This window comes from Tachysurus fulvidraco, chromosome 25, assembly GCF_022655615.1.
Source record: "Tachysurus fulvidraco isolate hzauxx_2018 chromosome 25, HZAU_PFXX_2.0, whole genome shotgun sequence".
NCBI classification, from domain to species: domain Eukaryota; kingdom Metazoa; phylum Chordata; class Actinopteri; order Siluriformes; family Bagridae; genus Tachysurus; species Tachysurus fulvidraco.
The window spans coordinates 3,239,033-3,247,589 of record NC_062542.1 but is presented as its reverse complement, the minus strand read 5'-3'; positions in this window follow the sequence as shown (position 1 = coordinate 3,247,589).

Sequence of the window (8,557 nt, the reverse complement as noted above, 5' to 3'; positions counted from 1 at the left end):
AATAAACACGTTATACACCGGTGCTGCGCGGAAACGTGTCTCAGACCAGATAGCATGTCAAACCTTAAAGGGGGAATAAGCCACAATGGCAGAAATCACATTGTATTTCACTTTCTGTCAGATATGGACAGAAAGAGAAGACTGGAAAAATAATATCTGATCTTCTTAAACTTTCGGCTGACTGGAAGACTTAAGCATCAACGTGTACCTAATAAAACGTCTGGCGAATGAATTAATTGGTTGGCATTAGGGAGGAAATGGTTAGTGCAAGATGACAAGTGCATAGTAATATATTGAAACATGGCCCCAGAGTGTGTTTATGGCTTTCTAGAGGTTTACAGTTGTCCTGTGAAAGCCACAAAGCATCATAAAGAGCGCATTCTCGAGTTGTCGAGCTGCCGTTGGAATCTCTCACAGTCATCCTCTCGTCATCTCGAGCCCTTTCCTCGAACCCCTATTGTTCCCGCAGCCCTGATATTTAATCCTGTCATGTTTGCGCTCATTTACATCAGTGTAGCATTTGAATAATTAAGTGCGTGGATAACTGCTAAATGCGTTCTTAACGGGCTGTGAAGGTGTGTATTGCTTTCCTGTGATTGAAACCAACTAATTCCTCCACGGGAGACTCCGTCGGATGAGTCAGCGGTGGGATACATACAGTACCCATCACCCCTTACACGCCGTAATGACCCATCAGATTCCCAGCAGAGAGCGAGCGTTATTTATTTGATGGAGCTCAGACGAGATGATATTGAGGAAACTCTGGGAGAGGTGAAAAGAGGTTATGGCAAATGTTATTAAGAGGGTTATTAAAATAAAAGCTAGATAGCTAAAGTGACTGGATTATCTTTACTCTGAATATATTCTCTTCTCCTAAGGTGTGTTATTTAAATTAGTTTATAGTATTGTTGATGGTTTATGCTACAGTAATTAGTCTTTTAATCAAGAGTAGATTCTGTCTCCTTTAAGGTGCGACTTGTAGCCAGGGCTTACTACTATATAGTGTGTGTGTGTGTGTGTGTGTGTGTGTATATATATATATATATATATATATATATATATATATATATATATATATATATATATATATATATATATATATATTTACTTTAAAGGTTAAGCCAAAGACTGCCTTCTACATAGAAAATCTTGAATCTTTTGCACAAGATCCTTGTAAATGCCACTGTCACTGAGAAACTACATGCTTCTAGATCAACCAAACTATGGTTCCTCCTCATCCTCCAAGACCTTTGACACCATCAACCACAAGATTCTTGGAGGTTTGCTTCCTACCAGGATGGTTTTTCATATCAAGTGACATGGAGATCAACATCTGGTGTCCCACAAGGCTCAATACTCGGTCCTCTTTTCCCTGTATTACTGCTCTCTTGGTAAAGTTATATAGTCACACAGGTTCTCATACCACTGCTATGCCAATGACACTCAACTCCTCCTGACTTTCTCTCCCTCTGACCACCATTTCTGCTCAGATCTCAGCATGTCAAATGATCCAAAATGATACATGACTTGTTTTCAACCTTCCAAACAGTTGCTAAACTCCTTCAGGAAGGTTTAGTCAGCAGGGTTTAGTCACTGCTTACTGATGAGTTCAAATCTCAATTCAGCTGAAACAATCTGCCACAGAGCTAGTGTTAAAATCGTACAACTCTTTTGAAAGTATTTACCAGATATGTCGATGTAGTCGCTTTAAAAACGATGCGAGGTTGTCAGGTTTTATTAATCAAACATCAGGTCGGCTGGTATCGAGTGAAAAGCGCAGAGACGAGAAGACCATAAATAATTGATTCCTCTCTGCCTTAAATAATACATTCCTGAATAGTAAAAATCATCCCAGTGTATTTTTAATAACTGTTTGTTTATAAAGCATTTAATAAAAAGTCTTCTTGGTAAACAGACTCCAGACCCTAAAAAGGAGAAAGAAAAAGTGGGCAAAGAAAGAAAATTAGTATAGAAAGCAGGAAAGAAAGGCTTTGACTTTTAACAAACCTTTATTTACCGTACATAGGTCATTTTATACATTTTATACACATAGAGCGACTAAATAAAAAAAATAATGAAGACCATTTCAATAGATTAGGCTAAATATAATGATGAAACGTTTGTGTGAGTAAAAAGATGAATTAATAATTCAATATAGAAATAAACACAATAAAAATGTACTGATGTTAATAAAGTTAACATAGGAACCCTACCTTGAGAGTTATACAGGACCAATCGCAGAGCAACTCTGAGCGAGGACAATAACAGAAACACTTTACACTGAGAATCTTTATGAATAGTGGTCCTGGTCTTTATCATTGCTGTTGTCACCATTAAAACATTGTGGCTGTCTTTTTTTGTTCTACTTTTTTTTCCTGCTGATGAAGATGGGCATTTTTGCTTGGCCCACTATATAATTTAAATGTCTCTGTGTGTATTTTACCTCAGAAAGAAAAAAAAGTAAAAAGGATGAAAGTCAGAGAGAAAAATAAGAGGTGAAGAAAGAAAGAAAGAAAGAAAGAAAGAAAGAGTATAAAGCTAAAAGGGGAAAAGGATGAAAATAGGAAAAAAGGCGAAATATGATAGAAGAAAAAATAAGAATGAAATTAAAATAAGGGAGAAAGAGAAGTAGAGAGAATGTAAATAAATAAATAAATAAATAAATAAATAAATAAATAAATAAATAAATAAATCTTGGAGGGTCAACCTCAGAACAGTTAAAAAAAGTTGCTTTGCTGCAGTGAACAGGGTGAAACCGGCGATCAGATACAGAAGAGCGTCTGCAAGAATCCCTCAGTCATGACGCTGGAGCTTTTCACAACTAATGTAATGACAATTCCCACGTTTTTCTATTTTTTTCCGATTTTACGCCATTTTCCTTTGTCACAAAGTTTGCGCTGTTGAGTCAAGACCACGAGCGGCTAATAAACTGTCATAACCGTGTACTTAGAAAACCTACTGTGGCTCTGGGAAATCAAATTTTTCAATTTGCGACATCTTTCGAGAGCCGTTTTTAAGCGCTGCCTCTTAGTCCCCGTGAGACCTCGACTGATAACTTTTGCCAAGTGAGTGAAGCTTTTACATTATGAATATTTTGGCCTCATCCAAATGAGCTCGTGCAGATAAACAGTGGAAATGATCTGGCAGCATTTTCCTAAATAATAAGAGAATAATGAGGTGAAATTACGGCTAAGACATAAATGCCAAGTTTATGTTTTTTATTATTATTTTTTTAAATCTCATACTATCATGTCTTTCCATAAGTGTGTATTAGAGGTGTGTGTGTGCTTCTGGTCTAACCGTGCCAAGGTGGTGGAATAAATCATCTGTTCAGGAAAGCAGTCTTAGGATTTGGGTCGAATCTGGACCTCTTGGAAGTTGTGAAAAGGAAAATGGAGCTTATGAGTTTAGACAAAATTCCCATCACGTCGCCTTCAGCGATAATTGCAGTCTGCTAATGTACGCTACAGGAAGTCTGCAGTCTGAACCTCAGGCCTGAAATACAGTGTGAAGTGAAACAGAAGGTCAGACGTTAACACGATCTGTTCAGACTGTAACATCGAGCACAGGATCGTAATGATGTGAAAGACAAATAGGACAAGAAAGAAGAAAAAAGTCAAATGAGTAAGAAAGAAAGAAGAGCAGAGAGGAACAGGAATAAGTGAAAGAAAGAAAGGACAGAGGGGGAAGTAATGGAAAAGAGAGATGGTGGGAAAAGGAAAAGTGAGAAATAAATGGATAGTATGAAAGAAAAAAGGGCAGAGGGGAAAGAAAGAAAGAAAGAAAGAAAGAAAGAAAGAAAGTCAAGACAAGTTTTTATTGTCATTTCAATTTTGCAGTACACTGTGAAATGAGACAATGTGAAAAGAGAAAGAAAGAAAGAGAGAGAGAGAGAGAGAGAGAGAGAGAGAGAGAGAGAGAGAGAGAGAGAGAGAGAGAGAAATCCCACATGTACACAGAGGTTTCAGTGATGTTTTCTTCCCCAACACAAAGCCCTTCATTATTAACAGTAGCTGCAGGTCTGTGACTTGTTTCCCAGCTTTACTGCAGAGCTGCATTTAAACAAACAAGAGCTCTTTAATGATTCTGTGTTTAATATGCTGTTTTTTTTTTTAAAAAAAAAAAATTGAGTAGAAATTTTGAATCTTTCTATTGACTCTTTCAGTAAGTTTGTGCTAAAAAAAAAATAATAAATAAATAAATAAATAAATAAAAAATGATATTTCCATGACAGTGCAGAACAGTGTACTGTGACATAATCTATCACTGAATCAGTATTCGATCATCCGGCCCTCGTGTGATATTACACACAAAAGCAATAGATTTATTTATTGACATAAATGACATCCCTTATTTTTACCTCATCATTTACATCCTGGACACATTTCCCGATGTAACGGCGCTCGTGTACACAGTACGGGATGTTTTGCTAACAATATATATATATATTTTTATTATTTTATCATTTCTTGTCAGGAAGCACCGACCCTGTAAAGCGTGGTATCCGTCGTCGCCATGTCGTCCTCACACTGTGATTGTGTCCTCACAACATGGCGGATTTGGGTGGAACGAGGAGAAAAAAAAGCATCTATTAGGCTAGTAATTGCGGCGTGATTAGCAGATGCCGAGCGCTTGGCATGGAGCTGCTTTTCCTCGAGTTTGGACCGAGTCTACCTACTGCTGCGTCCTGATACAATACAGCAGGCTGAACAGCCATACATCCTTCATGTCTTCGTCTGTCTGTCCTCTTCTCTTTTCCTCTCTTCTCTTCTCTTCTCTTCTATCAATCGTTCCCCTCCTCCTCCTCCTCCTCCTCCTCATCGCTGCTCCTCGGCTTGGCTGGATCAGGCCCAGCTGGCTTCATTACGCTCCCTCACTATTCCACATTCGGCTGTTTTTTTGTCTGTTGCACATTTCTCGACTGTTTTATCTCGAGCGCTGTCTGTCCTGCAAGCTCATAAATATTTCTCTGGCTTACACACACACACACACACACACACACACACACACACACACACACACACACTGGCTGCTATTAAAGGAACTCATATACCCATTGTTTTTCTTTGTTTGTTTGTTTATTTTTTTGTAATTAATTTTTGTGTCATGTGATTTAAACCAGATTTAAACCCCCGCCGATAAGGTTTAGACCTTATACAGTGTATGTATGTAAACACTTCTGATTGGTCCATGGCTCTCTGGTAGCACCCCCCGGGCAACGTGTATCCATTTTTGGTTTCGTTTCAATTATTAATCTCACTCCCTCCCCAACATTCGTCTAACAAAACAAACGTCTTTCCCTCCATCGCATTTTTGAAATGGAATATTTCATTAATAATATTCGCTATTTTTACGCTCTGTAGCACAGGTATACACTTGGTAATGCATTGTGGGTTGAGATGGCATCTGACAGCTATGTTGAGTGTGTGTGTGTGTGTGTGTGTGTGTGTGTGTGTGTGTGTGTGGCAGGAACGGCAGCCAGATGGTTGCTGGAGGCCCAGGGGAGGGGAACTGGGGCAACATTGGCACCGCTGGCATGCATAGCCTCATTCTGACCTCACGCTCTCTCTCAAAGGGCAAGACACAAACCCTGTGTGTGTGTGAGAGTGAGAGAGGGAGAGAGAGAGAGAGAGAGAGAGAGAGAGAGAGAGAGAGAGAGAGAGAGAGAGAGTGAAACAGCATGACCTGGGATGGTACCAGTGCATGACACAGCGAGCCACTAACTCACGCGATTATAGGATAAACAGAAGGATTATATAAAGCATACCAAGATAAATATCTCTCCGCTCTCATCTTCCATCCTCGAATCAATCTATTTTGACGTAAACCTCACGGAAAGGATCCTTCTTATTTTTAAACCCGAACCATCTTTTTTGTGATTCTAGCATTCGGTCTCGATCTGATCCGCTGCGTTATTTATGGCGTGTCATTACTTATTTATTTGATTATTTTGTAAATTATTTATCTATTGAATTATTAATTCATCTTCATGACAAGGCTTGAATTATGGATGACTTAATTTGAGATTATTGCATTCAGATGCCACATTGTTGCCGGCTTGGCTCTCGTTTGAGCATCAAGGCACATGAAGAAATTAAATCTACCTCCCAGGCCAGTTTGTCTTCATTTGAAGCCAGCGACAGACAGGTGATGACAAGGACACAGGAACTTGTGAGGAAAATGAAAAGATTTGTGTTGCTATTCATCAGAAAATTACATTCACGCCCCTGATCTTCGCTAGCTCTAATGACCTTTATTTGTCCTTTCTAATTTCCGTGTCACGTGACAAGGAACGACTTCCTGCTAACCGAATTAAAAGAAGCAACCAACTGGATAAAGATTTAAGTTGATATAGTGCCTCAAAATCCTGCTGCAATCTTGCTAGCAAATGACGATCGATTAGCACGATTTCTTTGCATCATGCTAACTGGACTCTTCTTTATTAGCATGGCTAATCCGTGCTAACTTTTAGCTAGCTTTGGATTTATTTACATATTTAACAGTTAGACTTTTTAAATATGTATGTGCACACACACAAACATTCATATTCATGAAGTAGTCATCAGTTGATATTATCGCTTTGGCCAGCGGGGGCTCAACTGGTTAAGGCTCTGGGTTGTTGATCGGAGGATCGGGGTTCAAGGCCCAGCACAGCCAAGCTGATACTGCTGGGCCCTTGAGCAAGGCCCTCGACCCTCTCTGCTCCAGGGGCGCTGTATCATAGCTGCCCCTGCACTCTGACCCCAATCTCCTCAGTTGGGGTATGTGAAGAAAAGAATTCCACAGTGCTGTAATGTATATGTGGTTATAATAAAGGCTTTCATCCCCCTGTTCTGTTCTGTCTGTTTTGTTCCAAGAAACTACATTCAGCATTAGTTTGTCCACATCCAAAAACTTGTAGCATAGCAACATCTTGGATATAACTTGTAAACCATCACCTGAAAATTATTCCTGTCAGAGGTTAGCTAATGTTACAATGGAGTTTGATAGTACAATCTATCAAACATAAACATATTTGAGGTTTAGCTATAAACTAAACCTAAAAGCACAAAGGCTATCATTCATTTTTCGGTGATTTTCAAAATGATATCGGTGAAATAACAATGAAGTAGAGACATCTGGACGCAAGTTTTCAGCTACAATATGTGACGCATTTAGATTTTGCGAGGCTAGCTACTGTAGCACTCTACAAGATGACGAGCGTGATCGTGTCGACGGTGCTATTAGCGTGACCAGTCGATTCTCCGGAAGCAGATCTGTTTGAGAAGAGCGTTCAGATATACAGAAAATGTTTATAGATTAAAGCACTAAAGTGCTGCCGCATCGCTCTCTTTAAGTATGAAACGAGGGCATTTTAACCAGATCATATGGTCCAACCAGCATATGAACAAAAAGGTTAACACAAAAAAACCCCAAAAATGATATTTATAGAAAGATTATAGAAAGTAGATAGATCCTGGATGAATTTTGATGTTTTGTTGGTACTGTATGTGTAAGATTTAAACACGTGACCTTCTTTTGGCTAAGCTGCTACAGCTAGCTACACTGCTAATGATGTCAAACTCTGATATGATATGAACTCTGAAAGTATAGCTATAAGAAAAAAAATGATCTTTGTTAATAATATGAGGAAGAAGAATGAAGAAGTAGACAAAGATGTAGCAGAAGAATCCCTGACCATCAAGATATCCAAAGTCTCACCCCACTTTTCCCTCAGCGTCTAATCCCCTTGGTTATACTGGCACTTAGTGTTGACATCAGATAATCATCTCACATCTGGCTGCGTCTCGATACCTCGTTTTAAAAACCCTCCACAATTCATTTAAAACACGCCCGCAGGCTGTTCATCATCACTTCCAGCACTATTTAAAACTTGTGAGATTGTCACACCAATAAAAATGCACAAAGAACAGTAAAAGATGCGATGTATGGTAAACTGCGTTTCCTGTCTTCTCAGTTGCCCCATAATGAAGCATTCATTATGATTATTTTATAGGTTTGAAGTTTTTAAAAAACTACCCCGAATGCATTACTATGCATAATGAACAGCTGTTGTGGCAACAAGCACATACATTATGCATAAAAAATTATTTCACTTTTGATTGTAGATGCTGATTTATTGAGACAAGTCTAGCTTCCTACAGTAATGGATTTGGGATGTGCTTCTGCTGCGTTATTTCCATAATTAATAATAGGGAGGCAGTACATTATATATGCGCACTGTTTATAAGTTGAAGTGTACTTGAGCCGTAGTAAACACAATGTTGCATTCGAGCTTCAATCCACAGCCAGTTAATTATGCACCAGACCATCTCTAAAGCTATAAATACATAAAACTCGTCATTCTGATGAGCCTGGGCCTTTTCTTTATAAGGATTTAAAGTTAGTGGACTGTATCTGTGCCATTAGGTTTTGTTTTTAAAAAAGGCATAATTTTGTCTTGTCTTCGATAAAGAAAGAGATTGTGTGCACACACACACACACACACACACACACACACACACACACACACACACACACACACACAAAACAGCCTGACATTCTCCGTGATGCACCG